This window comes from Telopea speciosissima, chromosome 4 (assembly GCF_018873765.1).
Source record: "Telopea speciosissima isolate NSW1024214 ecotype Mountain lineage chromosome 4, Tspe_v1, whole genome shotgun sequence".
Lineage (NCBI taxonomy): Eukaryota > Viridiplantae > Streptophyta > Magnoliopsida > Proteales > Proteaceae > Telopea > Telopea speciosissima.
In genome coordinates, this window is record NC_057919.1 from 55,053,358 (window position 1) to 55,070,996 (window position 17,639).

Consider the following 17,639-nt stretch of genomic DNA (forward strand, 5'->3'; position numbering starts at 1 on the left):
TGGTCGATAAGGGGTAGACAATAGAAGACAGATTAAAGAAGAAAGAGAAAGCTACAACGTCACCTGGTTTGGGCAAGAGGGGGCTATCAGAATTTCGGATGCCCGAATAAGGTTTTTCGAGGAACTAGTTCGAGCCCCAGCCCAACTCAGTATCGTCCGCCAGATGTGGGCTAGAACCCTTTTTTCCCCACTTACAACCAGCCTGCCCAACCAACTGCAAGCCAAGCGACAATTGCAGCTTTGCCAGCCCGACCTGCAATGAACCAAGCAAGCTAGGCCTCATCACCGGTCATGTTGTCCAACAGATGTTACGTGTGCCACAAGGCAGGACATATGGCCAGGGAATGCATGCACCGCGGATACAACACATACTCACCAATCCAGTCCCACGCTCGACCCTTCCAGCCATAGGACAATCGAACTCTAGGAAAAGTGTTCACACTGACCAACGAAGAAGCGGAGGCAAATCCCGACGTGATTACAGGTAAGTCCACCTAACACTACTAAATTGTAATAAGTAATCTGTGGATGCAAGAAAACTTAATTGCATCCTTATTTTACACAAACCCTAGGTACCCTGATTGTCTCATCCGCGCTCGTACGAGTGTTATTCGAGTCGGGTGCATCCCACTCTTTTGTTTCCAACACTTTTGTGAGTAGGATGATCATTCAACCAAGGGCCATCGGGCACGATTTAGTAGTTAGTACACCGACCGGCAGTGTCGTGAGCCTGAAGGAAGTGTACGACCCCTGTTTGGTGGAAATTTACGGGAAGAACTTAACCGCCCATCTGATTAAGTTCGATATGAAGGACTTTGACATGATACTAGGCATGGATTAGCTATCTGCCTATGGAGCAAATGTCATGTGTGCAGAGAAGAAGATCACATTCAAGTTGGATGATGGCTCGGTTTTCACAAAAGTTATTGAATGAAGGATGTCAGGGCTATTTGGCCACGGTAATGGATACCGAGGTAAAGATAAACCCATTGGAAGAACTTGATGTCATTAGAGAATTTCCCAACATATTTCCAGAAGATCTGACCCAGCTACTGCCTGATCATGAGACGTAATTCGTGATAGACTTGATTCCTAGTGCAGCACCGGTATCCAAGGCACCATATCGAATGGCACCTATAGAATTAAAAGAATTATAGGTCCAATTACAAGATCTGCTGAAGAAGGGATTCATACGAAAAAGTGTGTTTCCTTGGGGAGCACCAGTGCTATTCGTGAAGAAGAAGGATGGCAGCATGCGACTGTGCATCGATTATCGAGAGTTGAATAAACTTACGATCAAGAATCGATACCCGTTGCCATGCAATGATGACCTATTTGATCAGCTGCAGGGAGCAAGAGTCTTCTCCAAGATTGATCTTAGGTCCGGATACCACCAATTGAAGATCAAGAGTGGCGATATTTATAAGACGGCATTTAGAACTCTATACGGACATTATGAATTTTTAGTACTGTTGTTCGGGTTAACCAACACCCTGGCAGAGTTCATAGACATGATGAATAGAGTGTTCAATGATGTGTTGGACAAGTTCGTCATTGTATTCATCGATGACATTCTGTTATACTCTAAAAGTGAACAGGAGCATGCTCAACACCTTACGTTCATGTTGCAGCGATTGTGGGAGCACTAGCTGTTCGCCAAATTCAGCAAGTGCAAATTCTGGCTCCACCAGATTGGATTCTTGGGACATATCATCACCAAAGATGCCATCAAGGTAGACCCAGATAAGGTGAAGGTGGTTCTCGAGTAAGAGACTCCGAAGAATGCCACTAAGATCCAAAGCTTCTTAGGTTTAGCCGGGTACTACCGGCGGTTTATTGAGAATTTTTCTCACGCATCTCGGCAACCATGAAAAAGCTAACAAAGAAGGGTGCAAAGTTTGAGTGGAATGACTCTTGCGAGAAAAGCTTCCAAGAGTTAAGGAATTGATTGGTGACGGCGTCAGTATTGACTATTTCAGATTGCACTGGAGGAGTGGTGGTATACACCGACACATCCCAAACTGGATTGGATGGTGTATTGATGCAGAAAGGTAAAGTGGTCACCTATGCCTTAAGGTAGTTGAAGGAACACAAACAGAACTACCCCACTCATGACCTAGAGTTGGCTACAATGGTTTTCGCGTTGAAAATTTGGCGACATTATCTCTATGGTGAAAAGAGTGAGATCTTCAACGACCACAAGAGTCTGAAGTATTTCTTCACCCAGAAGGAGTTGAATATGAGATAGAGACAGCGGTTAGAATTGGTGAAGGATTGACTGTGAGATTCAATACCAACCTGGCAAGGCCAATGTAGTGGCGGATGCATTAAGCGGGAAATCCCAAACCACATCAGTCACTTCCTTGGTTGTTAGCGAACAACTGATAGAAGAAGCTCAAAAGTTTGATATAGAACTTATAATCGAAGGAACGACTATGCAACTAGCAGCTATGGATATACAGCCATCGATCCAGGAAGAGATAATTGAAAAGCAGCCCAAAGACCCCGAACTAGTCAAGATAATCTGGGAAGTGAAGCATGGATTTCACAGGGATCCAGACTTCTCATTGGCCCATGATAAGGCATTGAAATTTAGAGACAGATTGTGCATGCCTGGTGACTATAATGTGCAGGACCGAATTCTTAGGGAGGCACATAATTCACCCTATTTAATCCACCCTGGAAGCATAAAAATTTACAAGGATCTCAAGAAGTATTACTGATGGATTGGAATGAAGCACACTGTAGCTATATACGTGACCGAATGCCTCACCTATCAGTAAATAAAGGTTAAAAGACACAGACCGCATGGATTATTGCAGCTACTCCCTATTCCCGAGTGGAAATGGGAAAAATTACCATGGATTTTGTGACCAATCTACCCAACACCAGGAAAGGAATGAATGCAATCTGGGTGATTATGGACGGACTGACGAAAGTGGCTTACTTTATTCGAATCAGGATAAACTATTCGATTGACAAGCTCACCCAACTATACATTGAAAATGTAGTCCACCTGCATGGTGTGCCTGTTAGCATCATGTCCGACAAGGACCCCCGATTCACCTCAAGATTTTGAAAGTGTCTGCAACAGGCACTGAGATCTCAACTAAATCTCAGCACAGCTTTCCATCCTCAGACGGATGGACAGTCCGAAGAACCATTCAGACTCTGGAGGACATGCTCAGAGCCTGTATACTAGAAATGAAGGATAGTTGGGATGCCCACATACCCTTAGTGGAATTTTCATATAACAACAGCTACCACTCCTCTATTGGCATGGCACTGTATGAAGCCTTATATGATCGGAAGTGCCATACACCATTGTATTGGGACGAAGTCAGAGAACGGAAGTATCGTGGACCTGAAATGATCCAGGTAACCTACAAGAAGGTGGATATAATCAAAGAAAAGATTAAAGCAGACCAATTAAGATAGAAAAGTTATGCCGATAATCGGAGGAAGAATATTGAATTTGGAGTTGGAGAGAAGCTATTCCTTCGAGTATCTCCAACGAAGGGATTACTATGCTTCAACAAGAGGGTCAAACTAAGCCCAAGATATATTGGTCCTTACGAAGTCCTCAACAGAGTGGGACCCACAGCATGATATACTGCATCAACCCCAGGTACTCTGTCTCCTATCCATATTTATGGGGCCCACACCTGTTCAGATGTGTGTCAGACCCTGGATGAGGTGTTGGTGCAATGCCCAAGCCATAGGCTAAACACCTGTGCAAGCCTAAGGCCTATACAACAACGTTGCATTCTCTGGGCGACGCACTGGGCGATTGGCCCAAAGGCCTAGAGAATCGCCCAGGGTGGCTGAAATGAGTGTTTTAGATAGACCATGAACACCCTTTAGGGGTAGATGAGAATTTTAGGAACCATTACCCACCCCTGGAGCCATGTGGACCTCATCAGTGCAGCCAGAATGACTCAGAATGTAGTTAAAAATGCATTTTTGGAGAGGGGAGCCTATGGCCAAACAGGCCTTGGTAGGGCCAATCCTATAAATAGGAGGGGCAGCTCCCTATTTCGTTTTTGGTTGCTGTAGAGAAAGAGAAGGAAAAGGAGGAGGAAGAGAAGGAAAGGAAGAGAGAAGGAGAAGGAAGACTAGTGCTGCTTCAGAGCACTGATCCAGCCTCACACAGGCTCTAGGTAATGATCATAACCTTTGTGTACTGCGGTTTTCTATGGCTGTTCTCTGATCTCTGTTCTGTTGGTGGTGTCTCTGGCTAGTAATGCTCAGAACACCATGGGGTTGTCTTGGGATGCATCAGATCTAACATGCAAAGCCATTGCATGTAAGATCTAATCATATCATAGCAAGTTTTACTGCTGAGACTGAAGATAATCTCTATGCCTGACTGCTCAGCACAGTTGCACCCAGAATAGGCAGTCTAGGCATGGATCTTTGCATGCAAGCTGATCCTTGCTTACCTTAGAATAGGATCAGTGTTCTACCATGGATGTATACGGAGAACAGGCCTTGCATGTAGCCCAAACCGAATCCTTGAGCTTGAGTTCAGCCTAGACAGCTGCTCTCTATGTTGTCAGAACAGCTCCTGGCTTCCAAATGGAAAAACCAAACCCAAAGCCATTGTGACCAGTGGATTATACTCCAATTATGGTATATGACCATCCCTCATGCCTCCATAATCTATGCCATGGCAGCCCCTGCTGCATAATCTAAGAAAAACTGCTCAAAGTCGTCTTAAACAGGTTCTGGGCGATGCATTAGGCGATTGGCCCAATCACCCAGTGAAACGCCCAGAGATATATTTTGGGCTTATTTTGTGTCCTTACTTTTTGGACCTTCACCAGTGACCTATGGACTGTGTGCTGAGGTGATAAATGACCAAAATACCCCTCTCCACCTATGATTTATGTCCTCCATACACTAGGTACACAAGTGGGCCCCACAGGGCCAGGTAACCATGCCTAGGAATGGATTCAGCTGAATTGCTGACCTAGGTGCTGGTTTGTCTGACTGTTGGGCCATGTATTAGCTGACTATGCTGTCAAGGTACCAAGTCAGATAAATTCCACATCTCTGGATGAAGCATCGGGAGATAGACCCGAAAGCCCAATACAAGACCCAGAGAATTCCAAATAACATCAGTATAAACACAGAGTTAGACCAGTAAGCCTAGACCAACACTAGGATATTAATGTAATTTGAAATATTAATTGACACACATTTATGATCCAACAAATTAGGTGTTGATCCCGTGCTCAAGGTGCATAGTCAAACACCAACCGAAACAAAACCGACAATCAAACCAGTAGGACCAGAATAAGATGAGTGAAAATACACCGTGTATGTAAATGTGACACGACTAATATGTCAACACAAATTATAATGATTCTATTATACTGTTCACTTAATTCAATTACTGTGAATTCTATTGAATAAAGAATGCTTGTCTGGTGACTTCTGTGATTGGACATTGAATGTTGTATGTGAATTGCTAGACTAGATGTTATAGCTGACTTGGAAATGAGGCCTGTGGTAGCCCGTAAAATGGGATACGGTTGACACCTCCCGACTCATACTATGTCATATAGATGCATTGGGCTAGAGTTCATCACTCGTGCCACGCACCCTTGCCAACAAGGGTTAAGGTGTTGGATGCTTGTGAGAGTGACAATATGAAAGAGAAAAGAAAAGAAAAGAAAAGAGATGTTATGGGCTATAAGCCAGAGAAAAGAAATGTGATATGTGAAAGAAAGGATGGATGCTTCACAGGTTAATCCCAGAGGGCTGGTCGGGCTGACCTTGGTGAGTGATGCGGGAGCTGATCGGGTCCTCTTTGACAACTCAATGGGTGTATCGCGGGAAGGGGTTAAAAACCCGCACTAAGGATACATGTATTGGGGATTGTAGTAGCACTAACTCGCCTTAGTTGTGATGTTAGGTGACTAATAATTAAAATGAACTGCACCTCATGTAGGACTCATATGATTGTGATTGCACGTGCATGCATAGTTATATTTCATTTACGGGCTTGGTGGAGCTCACACTCTATTATATATGTTTTTGTTAGATGATCCTACAGGTGGATGTTACTATGGTGGGGAGGCTTATCTCCCAGAGGCAAGCTATGGTGGTTATGATGATATTGGTATGGACCCGGACAAAGGTCATACCGCTGGTACGAGTATTTTTTGTGGTAGTTGAGGATGACCTGTGAGGGGTGCTGCTGACTCTGTTTTGATCTTGGGACTCCTTTTGTTTTGTTGGAGATCCCACCTTTTGTACAGCCTTGCTTTTGGGGCTCGGGTTACCTTGCCATGTTTATATTCTTTTGTATAAAGTTATATCTAATATAGTTACGAGCTGCTTGTGTTTTGGGAGTGAGAGAGAGAATAAACAAATCATTGTGATGTATATATTTTTCCTTGCTTTGTCTTTCCTTTTTAAATGTTTAATGTAATTATAGCTTTTCGCAGCGCTCTGTGTTTGGATTAACTGCTTCTAGATCCTTGGGATTTGGTGGATTGCTACAGTGCAATTCAAGTTACCTACTTAATCCTCCCAGGGGGTGGTTTAGATTGTGACATCTGTTATTTAAACTTTAATTCAATTTCTTGGTAGATTTTTGACTTCTTAAAGAACCCCCAATTTATAGTTCAGTTTAATTTTTCCTTCCAGTTCTGATCATGCTTCTTGCTATTTATTTAATTAACAGAGATTTGCTTAAATCCTTATTAATCTTCTTCAATTGAGAGTCATGGCAATGGATAGGAGTTGGATGTATACAATTAGGGTTCCCAAGGAATACTTGGAAGGGGTTGATCAATTTCTCAATTGTGCTTTTATGGAAGTGTCTTGTGATGGAAAGATTTCATGCCCTTGTGTTAATTGTGTTAATGCATATTGGAGGAATCGGGGAGAAGTCTACGAACATTTGGTTTGTAATGGATTTTTTGTTGGTTATACACGTTGGTTTTGTCATGGAAAAATGAGATTCACATCTTCGCTCCCTACTGAAAGTCATGTACAACAAGACCCACAATTGTTGTATGACATGCATGGGCATGGATTGCTACATGATTTGTTTGGAGCACATAGGGAAGGACAACCTGTAGGTGGGGATAGTCCTTCAAGTGAACAACCTAGACATGAGCCAAATGTAGAAGCGCAAACATTTTATAATTTTGTCAAAGATGCTGATCAAGAATTATATCCAGACTGCAAGACATTTAGCAAGTTGTCTTTCATCGTGCATTTATTTCATTTAAAATGTCTTAATGGATGGAGTGGAAAATTCTTTACAATGTTGCTAGAATTATTGAAACAAGCCTTTATCAAACAAAGAAGTACTTGGGCAAATTGGGTCTTGGGTGTGAAAAAATTGATGCCTGCCCAAACAACTGTATGTCGTATTAGAAGGAGAAAATGAAGGAAGATTCCTATTTGACATGTGGTGCTTCTAGATGGCAAAGAAATGATAATGATAAGGACGATGATGCAACAATTTCACCTAATAAAAAGAAAAAAGCAGCTAAGGTCTTACGTTATTATCCATTGAAACAAAGACTGCAGAGATTATTTATGTCATTGAAACTAGCTTCTTTTATGAGATGACATGACGAGGGTCGTAATCATAGTCAGTAAGTTTGGGAATGGCAACAATACGAGAACGGATACATACGGCAGTCAAATGGACTGTACGACAATAATACTTTTCAAAAAATCCGGCGCAATAAAACGCTACGGCAATAATACGATACGTGTTTAATACGTGTATAATACTGTTGCTCTGTAAAAATCTGGGAGCAAAAATATGGGCATATATTCACTATGCAATAGACATGTATACCTAAAAAACACAATAATAGCATTCACTGATGTGCCTAAATATATAGTTTGATTAGTTAACAAGCCTAGAGTCATTACATTCTTTATTGTAGGGATTTAAAAAGGGATGATTGAAATGAATATTGCTTATATCCCTGTTAAAGTCCAAAAAATAACAATATGAAAAAATATAACCAACAAAGGTCATTGAATAGTTTCCTGAAAACTGTGGATCAATTTGAACAAAAAATTCCTTAATGGAATGAAACAATAAATATGACAAAGTATATCATAATCAAAGTCTAACAGATACTCTATCAAATAAATCAAAACATCAAAGACAAAAATAACACATTATGTGTTATAGAACCATGAAAATCTCACAATATATCTATTACAATAAAATGTATAGATCATCCATCAAATTATCCTATGCAATCCATAAATCATAGTTCATGTCATAAAGAAAACAAAACATCAATTGGTCCTCAATCTGTTAGTGCTTATGTCTCTGAATCATATGTGAAAGGAGTGACAATAGTACGCAGCTGACTTAAGTTGCCACTATAGATTGGAGTATAAGGTTCATTAGAATTAAATGTAGATCCAAGTCCAAACCCTCTATCAAGCCATGTCTGATCATCTTCCACCATTGTATCCCCCTCATCTTCAAGTCCAACTCTATCATCATCTTCATTAATTGGAATCTCAAGAAGTTTATCTAACACAATTGAGTCCTTGATGAATTTCTCAATTTCCTTTTATTTGAGTTTCATAAGGTTATTCATCCGTACATAAACCAAATCTTGCAACATCTCAGGAGAGAGCTTGTTATTTTCTCTTTTTGGTTTGCACAGCTTCAAAAGCACTCCAGTTTCTCTCACATGATGATGAACTACAAGATTGACTCAAAATGCGAATAACTATCTTTTGAAGCAAGGGGAATACAACTTTCATGCATAGTCCACCATGAACCTATAAACATAAAAGTATGTAAGGAAATAATAAAGAACAAATTCATTATCAAATTTATAAAAATAAAGAAGAAATAAAATAATAATATAACAAAAATTATCAAATTTTTTTTTACTTGCGTGGATGGCAATCAACCATTAATAAAGAGAGTTCATGAAATAGCTTTTCTTCTTTCTCATAATAATTTCTGAACTCATTTGCAAATTGTCTCTTGTCATCTGGAGAAACCATAGTCTTTGTTATATAGATCATTGCTTGTTGCACATCATTTTGGTAGTATGAAATTTTTTCATCATAAATAAAGAAAGAATTCAAAAAAGCTACCATCACGTGCACAGAATGAATTATGTTTGCCTCTTTTCTATTGTCAAAAAATTGCAATAACCTCTTGTACTTTGATGAATCTCTGTTGCAACAATCTATGATGGTATTCCTTGCCCTTTCCATAGCCTCATACAAAAATGGACTTGTAGCTCCATCACCATCAACTAGGTGAAGGACTATGATAAGAGGTTCTAAAATGGACAACACATCTTTTCCATGCAACCAAAACTCTGTACTCTGAATTATTTGAGTTACCATTGCACCCAAATCAGACCTGCAGCGCCTGTTGATCCTCCATTCTGCTGATGCAACCATAACTCTCAACAAATCCTCAACATCAAGAATAGATTTAAGCATCAAAAAATTAGAGGCAAATCTGGTCTTGCAAGGTTTTTTCAATTCTTTGCCTCCTATGCATTCCCTCATTAAGGCTAAAATAGTCCCATGCTTGTACATAAAATCAACAACCAACTTTACCTTGTCAAATACTTCTTTTACCCATGAAATTTGTGCATCAATGTCCTTCAATAGTAATTGCACTCCATGGGCTGCACACCTTACCCTATGAATGTGAGGATATTTCTCCATAATCAAAGAGATTGCAACCCCATAGTTGGAAGCGTTATTTGAGATAAGTTGAACAACTTTCTCTACTCCAATTTCCTCTATTATAGGCTCAAGTATATCTCTAAGAAATAGTCCAGTCTTAGAAGAGTCAAAGCATTCAAAAGAGTTGAGGAAAACAGTCCCCTTGGGTGAATATGCAATAACATTAATGAAGGAATACTCTTTCATATCAGTCCATATGTTAGACATAATAGTGCATCCTGTAGTAGACCATGACTCCTTAACTGAAGCAACATATCCTTCAATATCCTTCCTCGCCCTTTGCACCAATTTGGTCCTCAAAGTAGAATAACTAGGTATGGCATAACTTGGACCATAACAAAGCAGAACGTATCATCTGAATGAAACTAGGAGTTTGAATAACATTAAAGGAAATGTTATTCAAAAAGAAACGAGCCAAATCATCATCAACTTCATCCTTGCTTTTTTGTTTAAACATTCCATCTACACTTGGTTGTTGAAGACTTGAAGACTGACCTATATGTTCTCTACTATCTAGGGGGCTTTGTGAAGTTCCAACATTACATGCAGTGGAACTTTCCCCAGTCTTAGCTTTCTTATTACATAATGCACGGAGTGCCTCAGTATGGACATCATCAGACACATTGCTACATATCCCAACATCATTTCCCTTCAAGCTAGCTAAATGATATTTCACTCTTGAAATACCACCTGCATACTCCTTGTTACAAAATTTACATTTGAAACACCCTTTTAAATCTTCTACATACTTCCATAATTGATCTTTTTGTTTAACCATTTTCCCTTAGTGTCCTAATAAACAAACAAATATAAAAAACAAACATTCCATAATACAAATAAATAAAAAAGAGAACATGAAGCAAAGCCATGAACTATCAATTAACTCAAGAACAAAGGATTAAAGATTATAGGCATATAGGCAAAAGGTATGCTTGAAGTGCAAATGGAATTATAGTCAAAATAAGAGAGGGTGGATCTGATACATCCAATATTCACCGGACCAATCAACGGCCGCCACGTGTCACAGGGTGACCCGCTCCAGAACCAAGGGGAACGAACCGGGGTCCCAGCACCCAGGCGCGGCCTCACCCAGGCGCGGCCACCACTGGGGCGCGGCCTCACCTAGGCGCGGCCACACCCAGGCGGCCTCTCACCCAGGCGCGGCCTCACCAAGGCATGGCCACACCCAGGCGCGGCCTCTCGCCCAGGCACGGCCTGCACCCAGGCACAGCATCGTGGGCACAGACGTGAGGTGGGGGCTACTCACCTATGACCCGATCGTATCGCTACAGACTCATGTCACCACCAGGACTCTAGGCCACCGCTTAGAAGTCACATCACCCAGACGGATTCAAGCACCAATGACGTTATCACCACACGCGGGTATCTATCCAACAAGGATCTTGATACCACTAGGACACTCCCTCCTGCGGGGAGATGATCAATCAGGATAGAGCCCCGTTACCCAAGGCCTCTATCCACTCAACGGCACAATCGCCATCAAACTGGGACTCTCCACACCGCCATACACTACTATAAAAGGTAAGGTACACAACCCCATCAGGGGACATCAAAACTCATACTGAATAATCACTATTCATCTATTTGTGCCAGGAGATCTAACTTTGGCATCGGAGAGCCCTAGGCCGGAACCACACCGGTTCTCTCTGTTGACCCCTTGGTCCACTTGCAGGTGACGGCACTCGCAGGACCGCTCGACGATTTCTTGACGCAACAGGATCAAATGAAAATTTGCAAGTAATCATATAAACAGATATCAAATGATATGGACAGTTGAAATCGTAGACAAAAGGTAAGTAATTTAATATGGAAAGACATAGTGGGTCAAGTGAATCCATGGAGTCCTTCAAGAACAATGTCTATCAGCAGACCATGCAAAAAAAGTTAGGGGAAAAGAAAGGCTATCTAATCATGTAGTGTAAGTATAAAAAAGGAAAAAGAAAATGTAGCGTAAGTTAAAATGAATGACTGTAACCCTCTATGTCAAATACACAGTAGGCAAAGATAAGTAATTGAGTCTAGAAATATAAATCAAGGGAATCCATGGAGTCCTTCAAGAACAATTCCAAGCGTCACAAACTGAATAGAAAGCAGAAAAAAAGGCTCCGTAACTCTGTTTTGTAAGATCAATTGCGCGACTTTAGAGCTCAGCCCTGTTTCAATTTCACCGAAATAGTACTAAGCAATGGGAGGATGTTTAAGCCCATAAATTATGATAAATGGAATTTGTTAAATGCTAAGAAAATAAACACCCAAGGCTTCAGCCTTTAGTGAAAAGTCCGTAGTTCAGATCTGCCTAGATTCACACTTCATTACAACAGTACACTCATACCCCCAACCACGCAAATGAAGAAAGACATAGCAACAGAACATATATCAGAAGTTACCCATGAGTCTGAGCCTACAATATTCTGTTTTGAGATTATTCGACCAGTAGATAAATAAACTTATTCTTTATTAATGTGTACAAACTCTGTTTCTTTGCAAATTCAAAGCAAACTTCTGCTTTACAGTGATAGCTGAAGGAAGCACAAGAAAAGGAGGAAAAACAAGGGGGATCTAACGAGCAACTACAGATCCGAAAAGTCTCGAGACTATTCCATCCAAATTTTATCTTGTTCAACTGGAAGATGATTAATATTAGTCTTCTGAACATGAAAGGATCCTTCATTAATATGCAGAATCTCTTCTCTTGTGAAAGGGAAAACAAATATGAAGATCAAATTCCAATATAATAAACATAATCACCTATCTAGCAGGTGTACAATGATACATAAAACATTGTCATAAATACCTTAAGTAATCCACCACTGCAAGTGCACCGTTGTAGTTGTTGGCCTGAAGAAAGCAAGAAGTAACGCTGCAATCTCCGGCCTGAAGAACGCAAGAAGCACGCTGCAATCGATGGCCTGAAGAGCGCAAGAAGAGGAAGAAGAGACAGAGAGGAATGTGGAGAGTGAGAACTGAGAAGCAGCCGTTGGAGCTTTCGTTTTCCGTTGGAGATAAAAATCCTCTACAATACCGGCGGGGCGGCACTGCACATCCGACGGTAGAGCAGAGGTCATGTGTGCCATGTGTGCCACCTGGCCTCTGCTGTGTCATCGGATGTGCACTGCCGCCCCTGCCGGTATTGTAGAGGATCCTGGTCCGCCAAGAAGACGAGGGTTTGGTTAATTGGTTTTGGTAAGTGGGAAGATTTTAATTTTTTATTTTATCTAACGGTTAATATTATAAGATTGGTTTAACGGTTAAGATCGATTTTAGGTTTTTTTTTTTTTTTTTTTAAAGTTAAGTTACAATGATTAAAGAAAAATGCCAAAAATTTATAAAGAATACATGCTGGAGTCTATGCAGGTATTAAAATATTAAAACCCTTTTAACAAATGATTATATTACTTTTGCTAAGAAGAAAATTAGTTTTATGCAATAAGGACCTAATATGATTATGATGTTATAATCTATGCAGTCTAAGTTTGACTTGAAAAAAAAAGATCGTTCAAAATGGATTCTTACCTCAATTAATTCAAAGTGGAGAAACTGGAAAAGTGATTTAAAGGCCGGTAATTTTGATAGTAACAAGTCTCAAGAAGAGCTCTTTAGAAATGTACCAGATGTCGTGAATGCCAACCAATGGGTTGGTCTTGTGCAGTTTTGGTACTCAGATGAAGGAAAGGTAATACTCTTTACTACTTGCGATTATATCTTTCCTATACATATACCATCGCTTTGTTGCAACTTTTCCCTCATTGCAGAACATTTATTTATAGCATGAAGGAATCTGTTTTATAGCACTTTCTGAAAAGGAAGACTTTATTAACCTTCATTTACTAGCTAATCATGTATGTTTATATGACACTTGGCATGTTTCTACAATAGAATCTAATCAGCATCATCCTTGGTGTAAGCATTTCCTATGGGTGTGATAGATAGTCACAAAATTTTTGCTTTGTGGGTTCTTGTTTCATGACTCTGAACTTTGTTTGCTTCACTTGCTCTGTCCACCAATAGGTGGCAAACATCCAAGCATAACCATGAGACTCTTCTCTCATATCTTCAAGAACCCTTCTATTTATTGCATTCCACAATACCCATCAAACTGTGTAAGGGATTAGATGCTATACGAAAGATTCTAGCCTCTAATTCAAAGCTTACTTAATGTTATTTTTAATAATCTTTTGATTACTTGATGTTTTTGTTTATAGAAACGTAGCTCAACAAACAAGACAAATCGTAAGAAACAAGGTGTACTGCACTCTGCAGGTCAAAAAAGCTTTGCAAGAATTCGCCATGAGAAGGTAATTCTTGAAAGGATTACGACTAAAAAATTATGATTTTATATATTCATTTCCATTTTTGTATTAATTATAAATTATGATATTTGTAATGTTACAACAGTTGATGGAAACTGGGGTGGAGCTAGACCGTGATGGCTTATATATAATTACTCATGAACATAGTGACGGACGTCCTGTAGATGACATTGCACGAGATATTATTGTATTTTTTTATATTTTTGATAATGCCTTTCAAATATATTCACATTTATTTATTTATTTTTTGGTAGAATATATTCACATTTATTTGAAACACAGTAAATATATATATGATTTACATATTTGTATGTGAATTGTAGGAAAAGATCAAGCAAAAAAAATCACAACCCAATACCTCCCAAATCACTGGTAAGAGTAATACTTGGGATGGTGATCTCTTTTCTCAAGTGGTGGGAGAAGATAGACAAGGACGTGTTCGTGGGTTAGGATTGGGTATCACAACTTCTTCATCTTCTCGTCACTCTGGAGATATCAGGACAAGCTCTGAGCAGGATAGGAGAGGTGATAATGAACAAGTACTTTTATTGCAAAGTAAAGTTGGTGTGATGGAAACCCAAATCAGTAAGCTATTATCAACCGTTCAAGAACTACATCCGGGATTTCACATGGCAGATCTTGCAAGCGATCCATTACAACCAGAGGGACAGGTATATAAATATTTTAAGTTACACATTAAACAACTTATGTTATCTCAGTCTTAAGAGTTTCTTTTATTTCAGAGTTTTTTTTGTTGTCTATTATAATTTATTGGTCATTATTGTTGGACCCAACTTCAAGCACTGCCAATCCAAACCCTTTTAAGTTTTTTCTAACCATCCATGGACCAGTTCAGCACACCGAATCGCATACAAAAAACTAAGCTGCATAATTAAACTTCACAGATTATGGGTCGATAGCTATTGTTCCCATTCATCCTCCCTGCCCATGAATTCCTATTAGAAAAGAAATAGCAAGATAAACCTTAATAGAATTAAGTTTGTGATGTGTTGGTGTATTTGGAGGGGGTACAAAAAATTCCATGTATAACAGTCTCTATAGAAAATTATTATAAGTATGATTTCCCACTAAACAAATTAAATTTAAGGTCTGGTTCTGTCTCTTGTGGACTGAGAACTAGCATTTAGTTTGTCAAAATCCATGATTCATGACCAAAACACAGCTCACTTTGGAAGCATAGTTTGATTAGATTTGGATTTTAGGGATCATTCCATCCTTCATTTTAATAAAAACACTGTTGGACAGACCAAGGCCCAAAGAAATCACAACTCCAGATGATTTGATTGATCAGATTTTATTGGATGATTTGGTTAACAATTATTAATGAAAGTGGTCCCAACCCCAAACCAAATTATTGATGACTTTGGGTTGTGGCTTGTGAATCATCCAAGGCAGATTTCCTACTTGCAGGTTAGTTGGGGTTTCTCAGAAATCAGATAGAGTTAAAGAAAGGAAAAATCTGAAACTTTCTAACCTGCACAGCAATTGGAAATTACAAGAAGATGCCAACAACCATCGTACATGAACCAAAGAGGTCAACCCATGAGTTTCATCTTCATTTCCAAGTCTTTCTGTGTCTTTCACGATCAATTGTTATTGAACTACACCCAACCTCTGCTTTGGCTCCTAGGAGAGTTACATCTTCATTACCTACAAACGAATTGAGCTGGGTTGTTCTTCCAAGAGGCAGTGAAGTAATAATCTAAAGAAACCCCTTCATTCTCTATATCTTTCTCCTATAATACAACACAAGGAGCTACCTCTTCCTCACTTAAATAACAACTTGGTGATCTTACTATGTCTTCCTCTGCTTGTTGCATCAAGCGTCTAACCAGTCTGAGAATGCAGCAACTGAAACAATTAGAAGATAAGCTCAAAAAATCAGAACTCAGATTTGGTAACTCTAGGAAAACAGTGGCTTTTGTTTTTTTTTTTTTTTTTTTTTTGACAAGAATAATAAATTTTATTGAAGAATGAAAATGGGATAAACAAGTCTAAAAAGACAAAAGCAAAGAAAACTAAAGCCTAAACAGGGGATTCAGTCCTAAAAAACATATTGGTGAGGGCAACATGCCACTCACTCAGCCAAGAGAAATAATAAGACTACGGGGGATCTGTGAGCCTCCTTGAGGGAGTTCTTATCCTATTCGATCGACGGGGAATCTCAACATGTACACCAAGCTGATCAAAAGCAACACGGGCCAAAAGAGCCTCCTCCTCTGGTGAAAAGGGAGATGAAACTTTTTGCCAACCCACTTCTAATTCCTTTTCAACCTCGCTATGAGAGCCTTTTATGGTTTCCGCGACCAAACCAGCTTCAGTCTGGCGACGTAGACGACGAGATCTAGGGATAATCGCTTGCTCCATATTCCGAACCCAAACTTGCCGGCATCGCGATACTTTTGTGAAAGGAGCTTCACCCCCTACTTCATCACCTTGCTCAATCGTAGCGTGAACCACAACTGCAGTTCTACCATTATTGTAGCTTGTGACAGAAGTTGGTGAAAGAACCACTTCTAAACGATCCTACTCTTGAGGTACTAAACTCGTTGAACAAACCGGGCTCGCTAGTTGAGACTGGTTTGGAAATACTTGGTTCAAGTCCTTCTGCCCTGGCTCCACGTCATTATCATGTTCCTCCCACGCTTGGATATCATGTTGGCGGCTAAATTTTGAACCAACATCCGAATCCAAAACCAAACCCGAATCCAATGCCACCTTATTATATTCCAAATCCAGTCCATTAGTTTCCAAACGAACTCCACTTGCCAATAAAGAATCCTCATTATTTGATTCCAAAATACCCCTATCCTCCAAAAAGTAGTTTGAGTTAACAAAGAAACCACCCCAGCAGCACTACTCTCCTATAAAATAGGATTTGTTTATAAATAAATCTTTCCCCACAGTTTGATAGGAAAAAGGATTCCTCTCAGTTCCTTGAATCTCTCCATGCAAGGAAAGATCCAGATATGGGTGAGACATTACCAAAGAGGGATTCTCGGCTTCAACTGCGAGATTCTCTCCTCTGGATTGAACCAAGGATTCCTTCTCCATTAGTCTCTAGGAGAATTTGTGTGAGTCTCAACCTGTGTTTCCAGCGCTCCCTCTGCAGAAAGCTTTGTTCTATGCGCTGCACCACCACGGCCCTTCTTCTTCCTGCAATGATCCACACTATGCCCAAGCTTCAAGCAGCCCTCGCAGAACAAGGGTAATCTCTCGTACTCCACCTTCTGATAAAAACCAGAGGCGCCACACCCTATCCAGACCTGATCAGGCAACTTCGATCGAATATCGACCGCTACACAGGCCCTTGCTGCCACTGTGCGGGTGTAGCACGATGTTGCACTATCGACCCTTAAAACCTTTCCCACCGTTCCAGCAATAGAGACAAAAAAATTACCTTGGAAGAGGTTAACCAGGAGCTTCGGGAAGGAGATCCACACGGGGACCACAGGAGACTCTGAACCAGCCTTAAACTACCTTGTCCATTTATAGAACCTGAAAAGGAATCCTTGAATAAAAACCTGCTCTTTTAACCAGACTTTAAGAAACTGTAGCAGGAGGTGCCTGTGA

The 17,639-nt window shown here is 40.2% G+C and overlaps 1 long non-coding RNA gene across 1 annotated transcript; it reads right to left on the reverse strand.

Moving 5' to 3' along the window:
• Positions 1–1,846: 1,846 nt before the first annotated feature.
• Positions 1,847–15,899, reverse strand: LOC122659919. Its single transcript, XR_006332580.1, has 3 exons — positions 15,725–15,899; positions 13,942–13,945; positions 1,847–1,857 (listed from the first exon to the last, which is right to left on the reverse strand). It is a non-coding gene; the product is annotated as an uncharacterized LOC122659919 (long non-coding RNA).
• Positions 15,900–17,639: the final 1,740 nt, after the last annotated feature.